Source organism: Chamaea fasciata, unplaced genomic scaffold (assembly GCF_029207755.1).
Source record: "Chamaea fasciata isolate MVZ Bird 193981 ecotype frontalis unplaced genomic scaffold, bChaFas1.0.hap1 SCAF_1, whole genome shotgun sequence".
Lineage (NCBI taxonomy): Eukaryota > Metazoa > Chordata > Aves > Passeriformes > Sylviidae > Chamaea > Chamaea fasciata.
Window position 1 is genome coordinate 146,104,303 of NW_027094086.1, and position 22,927 is coordinate 146,127,229.

Here is a 22,927-nt window from a genome sequence, read left to right on the forward strand (position 1 = left end):
CCTGTTCAAAAACATTACTTTTAATCCACTGTGGGGTTATTTCTTAAGTCAGTGTACATTTTTTAATACATCATCCCAGTCTCAAAGGCAGGGGACGAGCAGTGCCACAATTGTTTGACGCTTTGTTACCCCTGCAAGGAATACAGAGCCTGTCAGTGGCTCTTCTCTGCCCCTCTGCCTGCTCCTGCTGGTGTGACCTTGGCAGCGGCAATGCAACAGATGCCTCTTTCTCACTTGTTTATCCATGTGAGAGAGACTTCTGAAGCCCCAACTTCAGTGCCAGCTGTGAATGGTCTCCAAATTGCTTTTTCAGAGTTTACCTCCTCATAGTCTGGCTTGGAGTTCCTGCTCCCTGTGCTCTTAGGGATCAATATTCACTGACATTTTCCCCCCACACCTCCTGGTTATTTCTAGGTAGCAGCTGAATTCCTTCCTTATTGACTCAGTATGTGTTCTTTTTAACTGTTGTTTTAGGAGAGGAAGAGTTTATTTCTTGGCTCCTTATCCTTCCTTCCTTCCTTCCTTCCTTCCTTCCTTCCTTCCTTCCTTCCTTCCTTCCTTCCTTCCTTCCTTCCTTCCTTCCTTCCTTCCTTCCTTCCTTCCTTCCTTCCTTCCTTCCTTCCTTCCTTCCTTCCTTCCTTCCTTCCTTCCTTCCTTCCTTCCCTCCTTCCCTCCTTCCCTCCTTCCCTCCTTCCCTCCTTCCTTCCTTCCTTCCTTCCTTCCTTCCTTCCTTCCTTCCTTCCTTCCTTCCTTCCTTCCTTCCTTCCTTCCTTCCTTCCTTCCTTCCTTCCTTCCTTCCTTCCTTCCTTCCTTCCTTCCTTCCTTCCTTCCTTCCTTCCTTCCTTCCTTCCTTCCTTCCTTCCTTCCTCCCTCCCTCCCTCCCTCCCTCCCTCCCTTCCTTCCTGTAGCCACAACATATATTTTGCAACTGAAATATCCATGTCAGAAAATGTAAAAGACATCACCAGGGATGAGAAAATCTTCCCCCCCCCCCCAAAAAAAAAAATCAGTCAAACAGAAAATCCCCATCTTCACAACAGCTGCAAACATATTAGGCTGTTTAGCAGCCTACTGCTTGGAAAAAGAGAGCCTCATCTTCATTTTTAGCTCCGAAGTGATTTATAGGATGAATAAATGATCTGCATATAAGATGATGACTGGTTTAAATGTAAATGTTGTGAAAGACTTCTTATGTAAGCACATACATTGCCTGAGAGATCCTCGTACATAAAAGCTGCAGCTGGAGCAAGTGGCTTTTTAAACATTTGTTTTATGAAGTACACTTTTCATCGCAATGGTTGTTATTTTTCATTTACTTTTATATCAGCTTTAACAAAAAGAAAAATAAAGGCAAAAAATACTTGAACTCACAACACGAGCCATACACTTTTAATAGTGAGGCTGTGCAAAATAATGACGCTGTTAAATGGATGAGTAAAGCATACATTCATCAAAGATGTCTCCTACTTGAAAGTTATACCATGACAACCTCTGAGGTGTCACAGGTAATGGAGGCATGAAGACCAAACAATCTCAGTTTCTGAACATAAAACTTGACATGTGGATCCTGCAGGCTGGGCAGGCTGAGCCCAGCTTTGGGCATTTGGAGAGGATCTCCTCAGGACTGCCATCACCTGCAGCACAGGGTGTGACCACTGGGCCCTGAGGAGTGGTGACCCACTGAACATCATGTTAGCATCATAATTTCTCTCAAATATTCCCAAACAACACCAAGAGGTGCAAAGATGTCACCTCCGCCACCTGCCCTGGTGTTTTCTCCGGTGTTCACTGGCTCCCCAGGAGGCTCACGGGAGCTGGATGGGTTGTGGTGATCACTGCCTTCAGTTTCTGGTGGAGCCTATGATGGCTGTGAGGATTTGTATGCTGGTGTGTTTATTATTAAGTGTTTCTGGGCCTCTTGGGATTAAATCTGTTGTGGTAAGCATATGTTGCTGCATTCCTGCTAGCTCTGTGGTAGATAAGTTTTTCCACAAACCTAAAATAACCTCCTCAAGAGTCTGAACAATGAAAACACTGCCAACACTTGTCTTCTCTAAGAGGCACAAAGGGACCCAAAGCCCTTCCTGTCTGCATCATGTCTTTATTTTTGGAGAAGGCAAACCCACAATGTTTTCAGATTCCTCTTCTCAAGTCTGAAGAAGGAAGGAAGAGGCAGAAAACAACACTTGGGCAAAACTGCACTGAGCAGATAAAACAAGTAATGTACAGATCCATGTCACCTCACTTAATTTGTCCCTCTGTGCCTCAGTACCCACCTTGCATTCACCTTTCTGGACTGCAGGTCTTGCACCGTGCATCTACTTATGCCAGAGGACAGACAAAATGTTCCTGGAATGTTAAATGCCCTCTAGTGGAAATGCAATTTATGGAAGATGGGCCAGCTGAAAAGGCCTACTCAGAACCCCTGATGCAGAAGTAAAAGTGTGTGTTTACTAAAAGAGATAAAGAAGGTGAACAGAATTGGCTTATTACTACTGTAACCTCAAGAGTCACTTCTGTTGTGGTGAAGAAAACAGAAACCAGAACAATGCCTTGCTCTATTTAAAAAAAACCCAAACTGACCAGCAGTTTTGATGTGCCATTTGTACCACCTCAGAGAGCTTTCGTTTTCAGAAGCATGCTAGTACTATGTCATTGTTTTAACTCTTCAGCTCTGAGGATATTGCACCAAACTTGATTCCCAACTCACTCGTAGCCAGATGACACTGTAAAGAAAATGGAAACCTTACAGTATGATGTACAAAAAAATACATAACTGCCCAAATAGAATACAAACCTAAGTAGAATAAATAATTCAAGTAATGTGGTGGTGAAGTCCTGTTCTCATACATTTATTTGATCTACCTGCAACACAAGAAAATCAATGCAGAAGAGATGCATAACATCTATATATCCTATACATTTTACAGGAGAACAGCAGGGCTCTGAGCAGAGCAGAAGACCTCTAAAAGGGGATAGGACGTCCTTTATTTAGCATTGATAATGTTCATTAATTACAGAGACTTAGCAGGTATTCAGCAATGCCACCTTGGGACGGTGGAGCTGGAGCAAGGGCAGATTCACAGCCCCGGATCCCTGCAGGCTGAGAGGGTGAGAAACCCTCACGTCTCTACTGGAAATGACAAATGGTGCCTCAGCCATGCCCACACTGTCCCTACTGGGACCAAGGACAAGTCTTCAAAAGGCTGTGACTGTCATTGGCACAAGATCAGCAGCAGCAGAGATGGGATGTCCAAAATGTCCAGGGAGCATAAAAAAGCCTTTTGCCAACACTGCTCCCTGTGTCCTCCCATCCAAAATGTTTGTGCCTTCGAGGGGGCTGAGGCACAGGGAATGGCTCTGGATGTCTGAGAGTTGCTGAAGGGTCCTGAGCAACATTCACTGAGGGACTGAGGACCTCTGTTTAACACTGTGACTCAGTATTACTTTGAGATGGCCCCAACACAGTTGACAGAGCTTCACTCTTTTTATGAATATGAATAAAGTACAGCCTCCCCAAAACACTGCACAGGTACTCGGATGTACTCAATCATGAGTTCCCACACAACCCAAAAAAACAAATGTATCCTTTCTATAATACTCACTAGTGAGGTTGTCTCCAACACAGTTTTCCCTATATTATTGTTTGATTTGGTGTCTCTGACCTTTCAATTTTCACCATATTCTGAAGACAGCAAAATAGAAACATTGACACAAACATTTCAAAGTAGCCCACACCTGTGAGCCTCTGAATTCTTGCACAAAAGAAATCTGTGATTTCATTTAGTTTAGAAAACAGCACAAAAGAAAGGAATGTGAGATATTTTGTGACTAACAGAAAGTTCCATAACATGGTTACACAAAGCTATGCAGGAATGTGGACTCCTTGCCCAGAATACAAAACCCTAAGGAAATCACACAAAGTATGAAATGTGGGCCAGAGTGTGAGAGAGTAAACCAGAGTGAGCCATTTTCTTACCACAGATAATTAATGCATGTCTCATTAACATACCTCTCACATTTCACATAACCGCACATATGAAACATGCCCATCATATGTACACACAAAAATCAGGTCCAGGTGGTGCCTGTGACTGTCTGAATATGCTGTAATACAACACCAAAGTCCACAAAGAGACAAAATCTGAGCCCACTCCTCTTCCAACTTGCTGTTATCCTACCCTGGTTACAAGAGGAGATGCAGAAGTGCTCGGGACCCATCCACCAAGGTGGGCACATCAATACCATGTGCTCAGATGAGGCTTTGCTGCACACAGTGTGTTCTGAGAAGCCCTGGGTCAGTGCCCAGCTCTACCTGTGAAGTATCTGCAGTGTGTTACATTTGGAAAGCTCACAAAGTTTCACATTCATACAGGAACTTAGAGTAGGAAAAAGTTGCCTCACTGATCACTACATTCTCAGTTGAGCAAATCAGAATTTTTGAAACAAGAAGGGGCAGATTTCATCAGTCCCGAGAACACTATCAGCCTTTTATTGCAAATATTACCCAAAGACAGCTTTTTGGACATATTTTCCAGGGATAATAAGGCAGTTTAGGCCTTATATTTATTCATGGAATCAGCAGTCTTTTCATTTCTATTGTTCGTCTTTGTAGATCAAGACTTCTACTCGTGTGAGAACTGACTGCAGGATGGGATGTTTAGAGACTGAATCTGCAAGAGCCTGAAATAATGAAATAATGAAATAATGGAAATAGAAGTTTGCCAGAAGAAAAAAAAATAACAAACCCAACCGCAAAAACCCCCAAACTGCCCCCCCCCGCCAAAAAACAAACAAAAAACCCCCAAAAACCAAAAAGAAAAAAAAAAAAAAAAAGAAAAAAGAAAAAAAAGGAAGAAAAAAGAAAATTCAATCTGCCTCATGGAGCAATCCAGAGCACCAAGTTAACTAATTCTCACTTTTGGATTGCAGTTTGGTCACACCAGAACAAGCAATAGCTACTCTGAAAGGATTAATATGAGCAGAAAACGTAGGAGATTGATGGGCAATGTATCTGATCTCAGCATGAAAGTGAAACTGTTGTACAAAGCTTTGACATCATTCTTCAGAAGTACCTGGACTGTTCACTTCACCCCTTCCAGCAGTCAAAGAAAAGTCAAAGTACATGGGAAAATTCTAACCAACAGATCAGGCTTTTAATGATGTCCAGAAATGCAGAGAAGAGAAGAGACAAGCTTTCCAAAATAGATAAATCTATTTTCAACATTTTCCCCCTTCATAGATGCCAGAGACAGGCTGCATGTGATTAAAAGCTACAAAAATAGCAGTTACAGTCTTGCAAGGATGCTTTCAATTGGTGTTTTCTTTCAACTGATTTCACCTCAGATAATATTGGCAGCAGAATGCCATAGACCTGATTAAACAGCTCATCTTAACCATTAAGTACCAGCCTGAGATTGTTGGTTCATCTATGTGGCAGTGGTAGAAGGCGAATAAATATTCACTTACAGTCCATCCAGCACTACTGTTTTAATACTTTCTTATCAAGAAACCCATTAGGATGGCATGAATTGTAATAAAATAAACCTTTTTGTATCTCACTGTTAAATAAACTCTGCAGTCTCACATTCCTTGATACAGATACATTCTCTAGCAATGCAAAGGATTCAGACATCTCCCTTAGAGAAACCTGTTCTAAAGATTCAACAATAACAATATGGTTTGTTAACAGAAGTTTACACAAACACAGATGGTGGAATAAGCCCTTATGATGCAGGCAGGCCTTTGCTGAAAGAGCAGAGCTCATACTGAATTGTGGAACATGATACCAGAACATCACTTTGACTTTCCTTCCATGAGGACAAGGGGGAGTTAATTTGTTTGGGATGAATCCTTTTTTGGGATACAGAAACTTAAGTATATTCATCAGATTTTGCACTGTAAATGAGGTTTAAATTTCTATAATCAGGGATAATTGATTGCATATAGGTCTGATAGAGCTTTCACCCTGGCATATTCCTGTGCCTCTTTTTCCCCCAAGCACTGAAGCTCCTTGATGTTACTCTGGCTCTGTGAAGTGGCTCTAAGTGGCTGCAAGTGCAAGGCACATCAATTCTGAAGCCTCCTTACATAGTCAGAGAAGTGCAATGCCGATGCAGTAAAAATGAACACCCATTTTTTGTGCGCTGAAGTCAAAACCAAAAAAGCATCTATTCACAGAATAGTCCTGAAGTATAGTTGCATACAATCAATACAGCCACCACACAAGATCATTGTAATGAAACTAAATGAAAAAAGAACCTTTTCCTTTTGATATAGAATTTGTATAACAACAGCACCAAGGAGCTGCACAGCTGGGGGTTCCCTGTGCTTTGGGCTGGAGGAGTTTTCAACAGAACAGACCCTGCAGAAAATACCTTACAGTCCCAATGAGAATATTCTGCCTGCCACCTGCACAGCACGCTGCTGTCTGTTCCTGAAGAGGCTATTTCTACTATTAGTGGTTTTCTCTCTCCACACAGGACAGATATTTCTTTTTCCAGTAGTCATTTCTGAGGCATCTTGTTGGAAGACTTTCTGTGTGTGCAGCATTGCATCTCTGTCCCCCTGCTGCCTACAGAAAGATTGAATGGGTCACATTCAGTAGCTTTTGGTGATGTTACACCTCACTTTGGGTTGGGCAAGGATTTAAAATGTGCAGTTCCCTGCACAGGTGAAGCTCATTGGCAAGTGAGATTTGATGGAACCTCCACCGAACTCAGCGTTCTGTTTCCAGTTTCAGTACTGGACTTGGACACCAAGACCACAACCTTACAGGGGGCTGAGACCTGGGATTTACCCTGCAGCTCCGAATTACCAACATGCGCAACTTTGTGCTAAGTATCAAGAGGTAATTCAAAGTGCAGGGCTTATTTCCTTTCACACAATGCACATCTGAAGAGTCATTCATGAATAAGACTCCTGATCCTACCCAGTGGGATGTGGTGGTGTATTTATAGTCCAGAATCCATTACAGTTAATACTGCACTATTTACACTCATCTGCCATAAATCTAATACTGTCGTTATGGCTGTCCTGCTTAATGTACTCCAGGAATGCTCTTCAAGCCAGTATCAATTATATTTGCAAGTAAACTAATGCTTTGGGTTAAACAAAGTGAAAACATTCTTCCTCTGAGAAATTTAGTATTTTGTATCTGCATCTATTCCAAGTGAATCTTGTGTTTTATTCAATTAAGCGCCACAGATGACAACAACGGTCCAGAAAACATTAAATGAAAACATCGATTCTGCAATAATAACGCTGGATGAGCCATGAACTGCTACCAATAACATAATCATGACACATCAAACTCAATTACAACTTCAAAATAGTATTTTTATTTCACAGTAATTATTTAATGTTATTTTCAGCTTGACTCTTTCATCACTGGCATTTGCACCAAGCTGTCTCTAATTTAAAAGTTGGTGTTTCGTGACCTCAATCTAAATATCTGGCACATAAACTAACAGGTAACACAAATATTACAGAATATGTTCTTATCCTATTCCTCTTTGACATTAATGTTTTCAAGATTAGATTGTGCAGGCACATCAAGCCAGAACCTTTGCACCAAACCCCGACATTCATTTTTCTTTGTGTTTTGCCACCCAGCAGGTCCCTGATTCTGGTCTGGACTGACCAGGCTTGAACCTTACTGGACTTAGGAGAGTTTGTAAAGGGAAGGTCTTTGACACCTTTCCTTTCTGCATTTAAAAAAACCCCAACAAACCCCGATGAAAACCCAGATCCAGAGGTTTGTAAATGAAATACAGGAATAAAGAGTTTCCTAATCTAAACCCTTATGCCATCATGGACTTTGATACAACAAAACTTTTTGCAATATAGTGTCTGATAATGAGCAACTTTGTCAAACCTCCATCCCAGCCTCAGTATGATGGTTTAAAAGCCAATACCAATCCTCATTATAACCACAGCACAGCCCTTAAAATGTCGCTTTTTCCTTACAGATCAGGAGTATTTGCAGCAACTTTCTTTATAATTACGTTTATTATCAGCATCAATTTCCATTTCTCCAGGCACCTCAGAGGAACAGCAGATGCCTTTCAACATTTACAAGGCAAACTGGCAATAATTGCTTTCCCCAGTATGGAAACTCCATCACTGCTGGGGTGATGTGAGGCACAGCAAACCCTAATGAGACATTAGTCAGACACTAAGGAATGGCACCAGCCTGGTTTTCCCAGGATTCCCTTCAGCTATGGATCCCTTACTCAGGACTAAAATATATTTCCAAAGAGGGGAAGTATTTATGATAAAGGATAGTGCAGACAAGCATGTTTGGAGAGGTTGGTAGAAGGTACAACTAAATCTTCAGGAAAGCCTGATGTGGGGAGATTTTTTTAAAGTCCTCACACAGTGAGGCAAATGAGAACCCCAAACTCTGTTAAAAAAAGAATTTTAAAAAAATCAATTTCTGGCCTTCCTGAAGAAAGTGGAAAGTTTGACTTCATTAACACAAAGGGCAAAACCCAGTAGAAAGATAAAGAGGCCTGAAAATACATTTTCTTTTAAAACACCCTTTTTCTTTATTTTACATGCCAGTATATTTTTCTTTTTAGCATGGATTATTACTTCTTGCACATTCAGGTCTGAGAGTACGGCAGCTCGTTCACCTAAACATTTAGCAAACTTGACAATATTTAGTTCTAATAACTTCAAAGCCTGAGAAAGCACAGGAACATCATCATTTCATGCATCAGATCTGTTTAAGAGCAGACACAAAGTACTGCTCACAAGCCATAACAGAAACAATATTGTCCCAGCAGTGAAACCACAGAATGGAAAAATCATGGAAATATTATGCATTTTCAAGTTCCATGAAGAAAAAAATACTAATAGCAACTGAAAAGGATTTTGGTCATGCTGATTTAGCTAGTGAAACTCTAAAGGAAAAATAGAGGTTTAATAAAGGGTAATGAAATTATACTTTTTACATTTTCTTCTCAGCTTGAAGAAGACCCCCTGGTCAAAAGCGAATTTTAACTGGTTTCCAATATGTAAAATTTAAAGGCTTTTTGTGTTTTTGTAGTTAGTTGTGCTGTTGCTATCTGTGATAAAGTGATCCTAAATGGCCTGAGTGCATCAGTCTGGCAAATGTTGAAATAAAATTACAGCCTGCAAGTGCAGCCTCCTTGTATGTGAGGCCATTTCAGAATGAAGGATATATTTGCAGCAAGAAAGCAAGATCAAAACCACAAAACACATTACATTGGCTCAAGCTAATGATCAGTTTAATAAAGCTTGTATTATGACAGCCAGAATCAGCCAGATTAAAGTGCAAAAATACTTTCACAAACCTGTTTAAAGGTGCACAAATTCTGTTAAGTTATTAGTATTCCTTCCAAAAGCTCTTTTTATATATTTCTAATCTTTATGCTCATAATTGTGAATGCTTTTTGTTCTCGTAAACACTGGAGCACACAGAAGACCTGACTAGAAATACAAGCGGGTGAATTCAATGTGTAGAAAACATAATTAATTCCAGAAAGTGTAAAAACCAGGAAGAATGCTGTGCTCCCAGTTTAGCTTTTATTTTCATCCCCAATACTTAAATTTTAATTTAAGTTGTGGAGTTTGACTATCCTTCCTAAAAGGTGCCACTGCTAATCAGAACAACAGCAGTATTCTTAATTTTGGTATGTTTCCATATTCTTCCCAAACCTGTGAGAATTCATTTCTCATCTCCTTTTGTGGTAACAGGTTCCATGGGTGAAAATAAAGTCTGTGAGTTCAATTTGAACTCAAATATTAGAATTGTCAGACTTATCACTTGTTCAGAGGTTTTTGTATTCTCTTCCCTGGATCATGCCTTGCAGCAGGACTTCAAGAGGAAATATCGGGGGGAGTAGGTAAGGACAACTATTTAACAGGAGTCTGGGTGGAAAATCTCATTGCTCTGGTTTCTGCTACCCTGGTTTCTTCCTCTCTATAGCTTCTTGTTTATCTGTTCATCAGTGACCATGAGCATTTTCATGTCAGGAAGGGAAAAAGATGTCCTGATATTCTCTTTAGTCCCATTCCCTTCCTTCATCCTCTTCTACTGTGAGAGAAAAGGGCTCCAAAATTGAGGATTCCTGGCAGGACACCTTTGATGTCCTCCTTGTGGTCTCCTTTCCAAAACTAAATAACTTAAGAATTTTTCAGTGAGTAAGATTTATTTGAGCCTCCAAACACACTCATCAGGCATCTCTGAGCCCAGCCCTGCATGCAACATTCCCAGTGAAACCACAGTGCTTACTTATATAATTATATTTATATAATTACATTATAATTACCCTCTGTATTATCCTCTGCCCCATTTTTAATGCATTTCAACATCTTGTTTGCATTTTGTTAATTCCCTTTTTTTTTTTTCCCTGAGTCCTGCTAAGCTCCTGGCCTTAGTGATGTATTGTGGTGATGTAGCTCCAGAGGTGCACTGTCATCCAAGCAATTACTCTTGTCCATTATCAACTAATTTCCATTGTCTGTAGGAAAACTCAAGGTCACACTCTTGCACTGCAGCTTTGGGCTGATCACCCAAAAGAATATGCCACTAATAATTACTATTTAAATGCTACAACAGATGAATAGCAAACACATTAACAGTGCTTCAGCTATGAAGATTATGCTGGAGGAGGAGATTACCACAAGGCTGGATCCCTGAAGGTGCTGAGTGCTTACAATTCCTGCTTGCATTCCTGCTGGGTCAGTGCAAGAAGGATGTCCGGCAGGGCAGAATGCAGCACAGGTGTGTCTGGGAGGTGTCCTCCCTTCACACCATGGGACACATCCCACTTTGAATAAAAATCTCACCTGCAAGAGACCTGCTACTGCTTTTTCAGTCTGCGAAAGAAGATAGGACACTCCTAGAAATAAATGCACCTTTAGAAAGAAGAGTGGCGAGGAGAAAAGAAGTTGCCCCTTTGCACAACTACTGCCTCACAGGGACACATGGGATCAATTTAATACTGACCTATATCACTTTGAAAGGTGAAGAGACAAGGAAAACATCACACACAGGACAGGGATGGACATCTGCCCATTGCTGTTGCTTTGGGAGCTCCCATCTGCAGCCGGGAGCCGGAATTCTCTTTGGGGAAGGAGCCCAGCACAGAGGGAAACATCGAAACTATCACGCTGCGTTCTTCATCTTCTAACAAATATTTGCTGACATCCCGTTCAGCTGTGCTGGAAACAATCTAGTTTGCCATCATTAATACTTTAGAAGGCAAATCGTCACTCCTGAGAGAGCTGAGCTCCTCTGAATCAGAATTGTGCCTGAAAGGCAGCCCCTGCTAACAGTGGACACCAAGTTTTGTACAGCCTAAAGACTTGCACAGCCTTGAATGGCTTGTGGTGGTTCTGCCCCTCACTGTACCTGTACTTTGGCACAAGGAAGCACAAGATTTTCCCTATATTTTTCCTCTACGTTTTATGTCTAAAGCTCAAAACAAGAAAAATGTTGCACAAGGATGTCTAACTTGATGCAAACAGACCACTGTACTATGTATGTTTGCTCTTTGGGTCTCTGTTATCCCTCTGCAGTGTTACTGACACTATTTGTTCTCCCTGAGCTAATTTTTAGTCATTTTCAGGAGATAATGTGCATTTATTAAGCAGATCAATATTTCTCATGCTATGCTTTCAGAAAAGTCAGATAAATTATGGACTTTGCTTGACATTTGTCTTCTGGTGCAATAACGTGTTTCAGAAAGTCAAGTGAATTTATAAGCCAAGAAATCCCTTTTCCTAAGTCCAAGCAAAATATCCTCTATCAGTCATATTTTTACCAAACTGTTGCTTTGGCACTGGATTTTTCATGAGCATTGCTTATATATAGCAGCTACATCAGCCACGCTGCCCAATCCTCTCCTACCACCCCACGCGTGGAGATGGATCAAAAAAATATCTGCCAAAGCTTTCAATTCCACTTGCTACTTCCATCTCAGTTCTCAGATGTAACTCATCCGGATCCCATGCCTTGATAATTTTTAACAGCTCTAATTGCCTAACTATCTGCTCTGGCATAATCATAAAACCTTTTAGCATTTCATATTGCCCCCAGGAAAATGTATTCTAGTCTCTGATATGACCTTCAGCTTTTTCTCTAAATACTAATGGCACAGAACTCATGGAGGCTTTTTGCAATGACAATCTCATCTGTCATTCCCTGCTCATGTCTCCTAATGCCCTCATCAACCTCAGAATTCCTACAATATTTTTGTGATATTTAAGGACGTTGCTGCTGTTTACCCATAAGCCAGTTACTGTCTAGCAGGCCCAGATTAATTTTTCAATGCCTTTTTCTATTTTCTCTTTTTCTTTATAAAGGAAAGTCATAATTAAACATTCCCCCCATCTCTTTATACACATGAACACAAATATACATTTGGGAATAGGTTTTAGATGCATTCTAGTTTAGAGGGGTAACTTTCTTTATCTAAACCTCCAGAACATTGGGACACTCACTAAAGGAAGAGAAGAAATAATTTGAAAAAAAAAAAACCAAGTTTTTACATCCAAATCTTTGAGGGTTTGATGCATCTGACCCTTGAATTCATCTCTGTTTGCAGAAGGGACTCAGGGGCTGAAACACTGGCGGGAACCTGCTCTCAGCTGTGACCCTCATTCCTGTTAAGCTTCCTCCTGTGCTACTCCTGTCAGGGGAGGTAAAGTAAGTTAAAATAAGAATGAGGATGAAACCCCTTTTCCTCCATGCTGTCTCTCCCAGAAATTCAGCTTCTCCCTGGTATTTTCCCACCACATACTACATACTTTTCTAAGCACCAGGCTGATCTATTCACCACACATGATCAGCTCAAAAAACCTTATGGCTGGTGACAATTTCCCCACTCTCAAATGCATTTTCTCATATACCTTCCCTTTTGCCATGTTAATAACTCTGTTTACTCTGCTGAAACCTACACCCATAGGCGGTTCTGTCCCTTAGGGTAATCAGCCACTACAGGATATTTCAATTCAGTCTCATCAACCACTCCTCCTTCATCTTCACCACAGGTTTTGTGCATATTCAAACATCTCCTTGGTAGTAAAGCACACAGACCAGCACCAGTCAAACAGAGATGAAAGATTCCTGTGTTCCACACGTGTCTGAGCAGTTCCTTGAATTGCCCAAACAGGCATTCAGCTTTTTGGGATTAATATCACACAGAATCATAGAATCATACAATGGCTTGCGTTGGAAAGGACCTTACAGATCATCTGGTTCCATCCCCTGCCATGGGCAGGGACACCTTCCACTAGACCAGGTTGCTCAAAGCCCCATCCAACCTGGCCTTGAACACTTTCAGAGATGTGAATTTCCTCTTCATATCCAATCTAAATCTACCCTCCTTCAGCATAAACCCATCCCCCTTGTTCTATGCCCCTTTTAAAGGTCCCTTTGCAGCTCTCTGGCAGGGCCCCTTTAGGTACATGCCACATAAGTCTACTTTTCTCACAAAATTCTCTCAAGTAGGCCAAGTTTGAGTATATTCCCTTCCTCCCCTCCACCCAAACACATTAATTTGTGTTATGCAGAGATGAAGTTAACTTCATTATCTGTGAGTGTTTATAATCTCTGTGTCCCTTTGTAGTCTTTTTCTTTCCTGCCTATTACTCACAGTTCCTCCCTATACAGAACCACACACAAATTCATTAACAGACTGTTTACTCCCTCTTCAGGATCATTAAAAAGAGATGCTAAATGAGACCTGACCTAACACAGCTGCACTAAGCATCTCCTTGTAAACAGAGACTTTGCCATTTATCAAAAACTTTATAGTAATTTTCAGTCCACACAAAGTTGTTTATATTGAGGCAATTTCTAAAAGTTTTCAAATTCAGACTTGACCTATTATTTTACCCTGACAGAAATAAGTAAATAAAGGCCCTTAACTCAAACAAGAGTTCTTCAAGACATTAAACTGATGTCTGAGGAAGCTCTCTCCAAATAATTATGAAAGGCCGAATATATCTATGGAGTAATGAAACAAGACTGGAAGTGTGTGGTTCTTCTCAGTTGGAGAGATAGTGTGCAGGGCACCAGCCACAGTCAGCCCTGGGCTGCTGAAGGACGCACATCAATTGGGAAGAGTCCAGAAGAGACTCCCAATTTTCCAAAAACGCATCATATCTGAGGAAAAACTTGAAAGAATTCAGATGGATTAATTTAGAGAGGCAGATGCTGAGGAGATGTCACATCTCTCAGGAATGGTGTGGGTATAATTAAACTCGCCTTCGGACAAAAGGGTGGACTAGATGACCTTTAGAGATCCTTTCCATTCCTATTTCCTCTGATGCATTGATTGCGTAGGTCGTCTGCCCAGATTTCTCTTGCAGACATCAGCCATCACAGCTAGAAACCCTGCAGCCCTGAGCCTTGTATTCTGCACCGCAAATGCATCCACAGCTGCTCCAGGGTTGCATCTCCCCTCCGACCCCATGGCTGAGGCATTGGATGCTCAGTGTCCTGCCAAATCTTCATTTCAAGGGTAGGAAATTCAGCAAGGGCTGTAATAAAGGTAAACACTGGAACCTCTGCATCTCAGGACACCAAGGTCACAGGGAAAGCCTCCCGTGGTGCAGCAGAGAAGATCTCAGCTCTGGATGCTCCCCTGGGACACCCACAACATGGAAGGAAGACACCCAGAAACTCACTTTGGGAAGGTAGGTCTGTGTGGCCCAGAAAAGACAAGGGAAGCTGCTGGCAATGCTGCTGTCTGTCACATCACTCAGTCTGCCCTTCCTTGAAGCAGGATATCCCTCAAGTCGTGCTGCAGTTATCTTATTGGCATTTTCCACACCTCTAACCACCCTCTTGGCCTTTCTAATGAAGAGATACTCAGCACAATTTATTACAAGAGATCACTTGCGTCAAAGCACTTGTGTCTAGTCTTTATTTCTGATAGTTGGAGAAAAATATTTTCCCTCTATTTCCTTAACAAACAAGGACATGAATCACTTCCCATTTATCACTTAACTATCACACTTGGTCTCCACAAACCCTTCCTAGCCACTCCCAAAATGCTGGTGAGTGATCATGTAGCTTCCTACATTCATCCCCATGTCCAAAACAGCTGCTTTTTATGCTCTCCTTCATTTGTGAATTTGCACAGTCTATTTACAAATATAAATACTTTAACTGTAATAAGGCTGACATGTTTTCTTTCATGCCCATAGACTGCAGATTAAATCTGCTGCTTCATTAATTTGCACTCAGAGTGCCTGTCACTCCTTCCCTCTGACCAATGCTTCTGCTCTGGGCTGTCCTTCCTGCTGCACTCACCACATCCTCCTCTGCTTCCCAGGGGTTATTAATTTCTCCTTTTTCCCAGCCATAGCCTGCATACAGCTGGACAAAACTGCTCACACTTAGAAGCAATTGTCAGTTCAGGCATTTGGAAGGAGAGACATTTGTTTTTAATCAGGCACTTTGGGTAACTTTATGCATCTCTCGTTTGATCATCAAAAGGGAAAAGCTACCTGTGTTTTCTTTAAAAAAGCACTGTTTGACAGCTAGTTGTGTAATATAGCCCAGAGGGCAAATGAAACTCTTGGTGAAACACACAGAATCTTTTCTTTGATCACAGAGGTTCACGTAAACATTTTCCCTCCATTCCCTCTGCTCATTTATCTACAACACACGCTCTCAGCCCACACCCTTCAGCTCCTTGCAGCTCTCCTGCTGCCCTGGCTCTGTGCAGAACTTCACCACCTCCGTGTCCCCTGGCCAGGCAAGTCACCCCACATTTCAAAGGAAAAGCTGAGATTATTGCCAGTTTTCCATTCTCCCCAGCAGTTTGGTTCCTGCTGACCCAGACAACCCCGAGCCTCCCCCACTCTCTGCAGCTGGGAAGGCAGGCAGGCTCATAAGGCACCAGGGGAGTTGAATTCTCTGTAAAAATACATCCCTTACAACACCCTGCTGGCTGCTAATGACAGTACAGCTCCCTCCACCACCAAAAGACAGAGAGGAGTATATATGAAAAGCTGATTGTGTCAAGCCTCAAACAGAGCAATGTTTCTTGTTGTCTCCTTTCCCACCTGCAGCCTGGCATTACCGGCTCTGAGCTAGTGGAGCATCAGTAAAGGAGGTTACATCAGCAATTACCACCTGTGAGAAGCGACCCACATATAGGAAAACACTAGCATTGAATAATTACAGGCATAAGGCAATGGATGCAGGAGTACCCTGTGCCAATTTTGCAAGGAGAAAGCGAGGCAGATACTCCCCTTTGCTTGGAAAAAAAAAAAAAAAAAAAGAGGATAACAAAATAGGGAAAAAAAGTATTTTAGGGGATTTTTTCCTACCCAACAAGATGCAAAATAATGTCTATTCCTATTTAAAGCATTGTTCCCTGCTGGAGAAGGAGATTCCTGGATCTGCCACACCACAGTGCTGCCATCATGTTAAGATCCATGGAGAGCAGGATGAGTTCCCACAAATCCTGGGCTGGACACTGCCCAGACAGAATTCCCATGGCTGCAACAGCTGATGACCGACCCCTGCCAGAGCCTCACACAGTGCTTAGGAGCTACCCAGGGCTCACATTTCGTACCACAGGAAACACCAGGAAAGAAATCGCATTCGGTATTCAAAGGGAAGGCTAAGACCATGGTGGAGATTTTGGCAACTGCCCTTATCTCATATACATATATATATATATATATATATATATATATATATATACATACACTACATGTGTATATATATATACACATGCACATTATATATGTATACACATTATATATATACATATATGCGTGTGTATACACATTTATAAATAAACATGTATATATACATACACATACTTAATAAGTGAATTTTTCTGTAGTTCTGTAGATTTATGCTACAGAATGTTTGTGTATCTATGTAGAAACATGGATGTTTTATGCATAGATGTACAAACATTCTGTCCATCTATGTTTGTACATCTATGTACAACAGCTCGATGTGCCATCTGCACAAATTGGCTACAGCCTGGCTGTCCTCTACACCAGGTATTACTTTAATTAAATGCTAATACTCAGAAACGGCTGAGCAAGTGTCTGAACAACCAGGCAGCAAAAGTAAGCAATGAGGTAGAGAATGGATTATCCAGATCCCAACACACAGCAGACTATTTACTAGATTTTATTTTTCCGCAGTAAAAATACTGCACTTCATAAAATTACTTGAGTTACAGGAAATGAAACAGAGGAAAGAACCAGACCCAACCTTGAATATAACTGGGTAATATCTTAGATGAAATCAATTTGCACAGACTGTGAAAAATGAAGAATGGGATTATAATGGATTATTTTAGTACAAGCTTTTCATGTTTTGTGTAAATGTTTTTGGTATTTTTGTTCCTCAAGAGAGATGTTTAATGACAACTGCTGAAAATCTATAAAATGCAGTACTTAGGAGCACCATGGAGCTGCCTTGAAGTTGTGAGTGAAATCGCATGCTGAGGATAAATATATGTTCAGCAGCAGGAGAATTACCAACAGAAAGAAACAGTATAAAAGTATTTCTGTTCTAACACTTTAACACTTCAAGCCCCAAGTGAAATCTTATGTTATCAGGCACAAAATTCATGTCATACCCAACCCAAAGCAAAGTAACTTGTGGAGCAGAAAAAAATGCTGGCACATTATGAAAATGTTGATTGTCTAACACAGTATTACAGAGAAAAGTACTCAGCCCTGTGAATCCTGGAAAACATCACTACCACTCAGAAAAAGTAACTACCCCTTACATCTGTCCAGCATCTTTTTCTTCAGCCATCCAGGAGCATCACAGTTTTGCCTAGTGCACTGAAAAACACATCTACATCCAGAAATGTCAACAGGGGAGGAAACACCCACAAGATTTTACATTAAAAGGAGAATTGTCTCCTCCTTGCCAGAAGAAGTCTCTGAATCAGGAAGCTCAAAACACTGAGACCTTTCCAGGCTCATGATAACCTCAAACCCGACACCACCATTCTGGCCTCTCCAGAGAGTCCCTTTGGAGATAAAAACTGGCTGCAATACTGCATGTTCTCTTTCCCAAGGCAAGCTAAATGAAAATTATAACCAAAATCCAAGTGAACTGAAGGGGACAGAGCTGCAAAAAAAAAAACCAAAACAAACCAACAAAAAAACCCAAAAAAACACTAGATTGTTGTTCAACACATAAAATTGCAAAGAATGCAGCACTTGCTTTTTTTTTTATTTTTCTTTTTTTGTAACCTCAGCTTGAGTGCTCTTAATTTAAAATCTCATCAGCATTATCTTCTCTCTTTTAAAGAGAGGAAAATAGTGCCCAGTGATGACTTATGGTCACTGGAAGATATTTGCTTAGTTGTGGCTATCCTTGCCACTATATAAATCTCATAGAACAACTGGGTTATTCAGTCTACTGAGCTGTGACAGGTAATAACACAAATACTGCTTCGGGTCCTAATGACACTCTGCTGTGGATTCTAAGTGCTTGTCTTATTAGATGGCAAGAGTGGTTTCTTGAGTCTGGATTCTATATAAAAACTAACACATGAACAGAGCAAAGAAAAATGTTATTTATAATCCTAAATACCGTACCATTCCCCAAAGTGACAAGATCAATATTGCAACTTGGCACTTGCTACTGTGACAGATGGTGCTATTAAAATACTGAGCATATCTTTTCTGCAGGAAAAAATATAATAAGCCAGGAGATTATATATTGTCCTTATCCAATTTGCATTTTAGGTTACTAAAAAGTGGTTAAAAAAAAAAAGTAGAAAACACTTACATGTACCTCTTTCAAATATAACAAAAGAGTAAAAACGACTATTATATCCTTTTTGAAAGAGAGAAGTGAGGGATGCTTGCAGTAGTGTAAAGACTAACAGAAAAGGGTTTTCATTATGCTCCCGACTGTATTCTGCATTAATTTCACCAGGGCATTTTCATTTTTAACACAAGTACAAGAACAGATAAGGCTGGGGAGATTGCTGATGTCTTTGTGAACAGCTCCATTGGGTCTGCTGGGAGCCTTTTGTCAAAGACACCTGAGAAAAAGCACGGGTAAGTGTCAGTTGTTTCCCAGTTCTCCAGATATTTCAAATGAAGATTAGTTTAGGTACTTACAAAGGGTCAGCACTTGCAGAGCTCATTGTGCTGCTGAAGAACCTCCCAGCTGAAATCCTCTAAGGCTGAAAGCCATCTGCAACAATTTTTGCAATCAAGATTACTCATTGATAGAAAGTTCTCCATTTTTATTTCTACCTATTAAGATTTCCAATTTGTTTTAATTACCTCCCCTCATCCCCACCTCTAGTGTTTAATTCTCTGTTGTGAATTTCTCAGAGTTTCAACAACTGACTTTGCTCTAGTTATTTATTTATCTGCTGATTTGGATACTCATGTTTAGGCAAAGAGGAGGCATTGAATGTTGAATAAGGATGTTTTTTTTTTTAATTAACTACAGCTCTGCAGAAGACTTTCTGTGTAGACCTAGACCCGATCTTTCCTATTCTGTGTTCTTTTAAATTGGTAACTTTGCTCAAGTAAGTTCTGTTCATTATCTTCTTTTCATTACATTCTTTTCATTCTCAAGGAACTCTGGCCATTCTAGGTGATTCAGAAATACCTTTTCCTTTTTTATTAATGAGAAGTGGCCAGATAAAGAATTTCCAGAGTGAAGAAAAAACCCCAAACCTCTCTACTGCAAACTTTATCTTTTGCCAGGTGCCTGTGTGTGTTGAGTAGGTGAGAATCTTGACCAACTGGACAATTTCATTTACTATCCATAGGGTACAGGGAAACTTCTCTAAATTTCTCTCCACACTGAGCCCACTCACTCAAATGCTGGATTCTTCATAAAAAATGTTTCTGTGGGCTTCCTTGCTCCTTCAGTAGTGCTGGAGAGTTTTGGGTAGTGACACAAATGTTTAAGGATGGTTGCTGATGGTTGTTTTCCTGCTTCCTCCACAGGATGAACTAGATAGAGAAGATGTTTTTTAAGGCTTGAAAACTGGAGACAATATCTGCTATTGGTGGAGGTAAGGAATTTTAATCTCTGGACTAGAAAGGAGAAGAGTCTAGTCGTAATGAATATAGAATTTTTTATGAGAGTGTAATCTAAAGGATGCTTCTGATGAAGCAGAATCTTAATAAATTATAAAATCTCCTAATAATGAAATATAAAGTTCAGTTTAAAGCATAGAGTCACAAAAGAGTGCAACAGAAAAGTTCAGCATGCTAAATGTATCATATCAGGATCAGAATCTCTGTTCAAAAACTGGGGTAGAAAGAAAGACTGGTGAACTTCCCTAGGGATACAGAGAGGTGCTGGTCAAAAAGAACTAATTCCATTTAATGTAAAGCACAGTGAATCTGACTGTTTTAATTTGTCCTTTAAGTGATGCTTAATCCAGACTGCAAGCATATTCTGGAATTGAAGAGCACAAAGCTGTATTCCAGTTGCTCCAATGGAAGGATAAACTGACAACAGTTATGTTTTACAAAGGTGCAAACCTCAATCCATAAAATTATAACAAAACCAAACAAAACAAAACCCCAAACCAACCAACCAACCAAAAGCCACTCACAATTTCATTGTCTCCATGTGTTAAGGCCCTGATGAAGTGGAAGAATTGTGGTTAACTCTTACTTTAAATGCACCAGGGAGTTTTCTTGAGCCAATTAAGAAGACTTGACTTACCCACCAGACAAAAAAAAAAAAAAAAAAAAAAAAAAAAAAAAAAAAAAAAAAAAAAATTAAAATTATGCACGCCTTTGTTAATGAAAATAAATAATATCTGAGCAATGGGTAGAGGATATTTGCTAAGTGAGGAAAGGAAGCCAAAAGGTGCTTTGGAAGAATCATGTCAGATGATTAATCCTACAAAGAGCAGAACTATGTATTTATGGGGACCAGGTAACTGTGTTTTAGTTGTTGGCAGGCAGGGCTAAGAAGGAATAGTCCAACAAGAACAAATACAAATAACTGAGAGAAAAATTAACCCCAGTGATGCCAATACAATGTAGTCCATCCTAAAGGCTAAATTTTGGAAAATAGAAATATCAATTTCAAAGCAGAAACTGGTCTGTATCTATAAATTTCCATTTCTGCTGAACTGAAAAGAAAAAAAAATAGAAAGAGACAAGACTTTTGATGCCAAGAATAGAATGTAGAATGAGAATAAATAAAATCAGGGAAGGAAGAATGAGAGAATTACATAATTCCAGCATCACACAATCACTGTCTCTGTAATTAGTGCTGACTGAGTCAACAAGTTTAAGCAGCCACATTTTGAACAGCTTGAAGTTAAATTCTACTAGAAGCAGCAGAAATATTTGTCCTGGTGTAACCCTCTCTTGTATCTAGGTAAACAGAGGACAACCAAACAGCCCCAGAGCAGATAGGTGGGAATTTGAGAGGCCTTCACTCATTGCCCAGGAGAAGGAAAGCCCTGCAGTCCCCGCAGTAATTCCCTTCCGCTTTGAGTGCTTTCAGACTTCAGGGGATGGGTCATTTCTTCATATGCTCAACATCCGCTTCTGTTTACAGGCTTGACAATCCTCCAGAATCTACAGCAAGGTGATCATTACCTACTGTCCTGCTGATTTAAGATACTTTTTGATATTCTCTTGAATTTTCCTTTTAGGGAGTTTCTAAATAACCTAGAAAGTCACAGTAAATTATGAGCAATCCTTTTTTCTTTTTTTTTTTTTTTTTTTTTTTTTTCCTCTCAGGGCACCGTTGGGGAAAACAAGTTACAAAATCATCTAAAAAGGCATCGTTTTTAAGAACCCAGGACAGTCCAGAAAACTACCAGAGAGTTTTCCCCAAATATTATTGACCAGCAGGATGCATGAGGTCAGGCCAGAAAAACCTTCAGGCAAAGAGAGGTAAGTACTAAAGTCACTTCTTCATGTGCACTTCTACTTTCTGGGTCTACTGCAAACCTCCTACTGAAAATGGGCTGGTACAGAGGTGAAGATGAATTAACCATGACTATGAAGGTGAGAAATAATCCCAGTTCCCCAGCAGCAGGATGCCCACAGGAAAGTTTGTTAGCAGCAATTCTGTGGTGTAAAAGTGGCAATCAAAGAGAATGAGAAGGTAAATGATTCAGTCCAAGTGCAGAGAAACTAAATGAATTTCTTTTCATTTCTCTGCCACTTCAGAAGGCGAATGGGAAATATCCATCCCAAGGTGACACTTTACAGGTAATGAAGCCAAAGTACTCACAAAGGCAGATGTATCAAGAAAAGAGGTGAAAGAACAGTTCAATAAATTAAAATGCAATATATCACTCAGGCTGGTTGGTATCACTCCAAGAGGGTAGAAGAAATGAAGGTGAGTGACAACATAAACGTATATTTTAGTATTAAACCATTTGAATCACAGCTCCAAAGGGGGAGGAGGTGCCTAAAGCAATGTCTGTTTATTAAAAAGGATGCCAGAGAGTGAGATAGGGACAAGAGCTTTGCATTACCTTGTCTTGCCTCAGTAACAGGGATGGGCAGAGGAGACACTGAATGAGAAAAGAAAGCGTGGGTAAAAGCACTTCAGTGCTTACTATAAACACTGGGCAGACATGGGCAAAGCCACAAACCACTGTAGCATTTTCCAGAGCAATTGAGCCAAATAAGATGAGAAGGGGAAGCTGAGGTCAAGCCACTAAACATGTTACTCCTTCTCCAGAGAGAGACAACAAAAAAAGCTGAAGAATAACAGTGGATTCCCAAAAAGTCGTTCCAGACTCCTCAGGGTGGTATTTGAGTAATAACCCAGGGATGCAGGGCAATGGGCTTCTGTCACACTTTAGGAAAGACAGCATAATATTACCTGTGCAGTGATTTTGGCACCCTGCAGGGTGATGGCAAAGAGTCCTAAAGCCAGAGAGAGGCTCCAGCTTCATCTGGCCAAAGGAATATACCCACACCTGAGCTCTCCTCAAGATCT

The 22,927-nt window shown here is 40.5% G+C and overlaps 1 protein-coding gene and 2 long non-coding RNA genes across 4 annotated transcripts in view; 1 reads left to right on the forward strand and 2 right to left on the reverse strand.

The window, feature by feature from the left end:
* The window catches only part of DPP6 (dipeptidyl peptidase like 6), a 485,832-nt gene that overhangs the window by 261,273 nt on the left and 201,632 nt on the right, over positions 1-22,927 (reverse strand). The window lies entirely within an intron of this gene.
* Positions 18,920-20,590, reverse strand: LOC136296268 (uncharacterized). Its single transcript, XR_010722885.1, has 3 exons — positions 20,565-20,590; positions 19,102-19,177; positions 18,920-19,022 (listed from the first exon to the last, which is right to left on the reverse strand). It is a non-coding gene; the product is annotated as an uncharacterized lncRNA (long non-coding RNA).
* On the forward strand, positions 19,271-22,260 carry LOC136296225 (uncharacterized). Its single transcript, XR_010722884.1, has 4 exons — positions 19,271-19,520; positions 19,948-20,015; positions 21,712-21,867; positions 22,147-22,260. It is a non-coding gene; the product is annotated as an uncharacterized lncRNA (long non-coding RNA).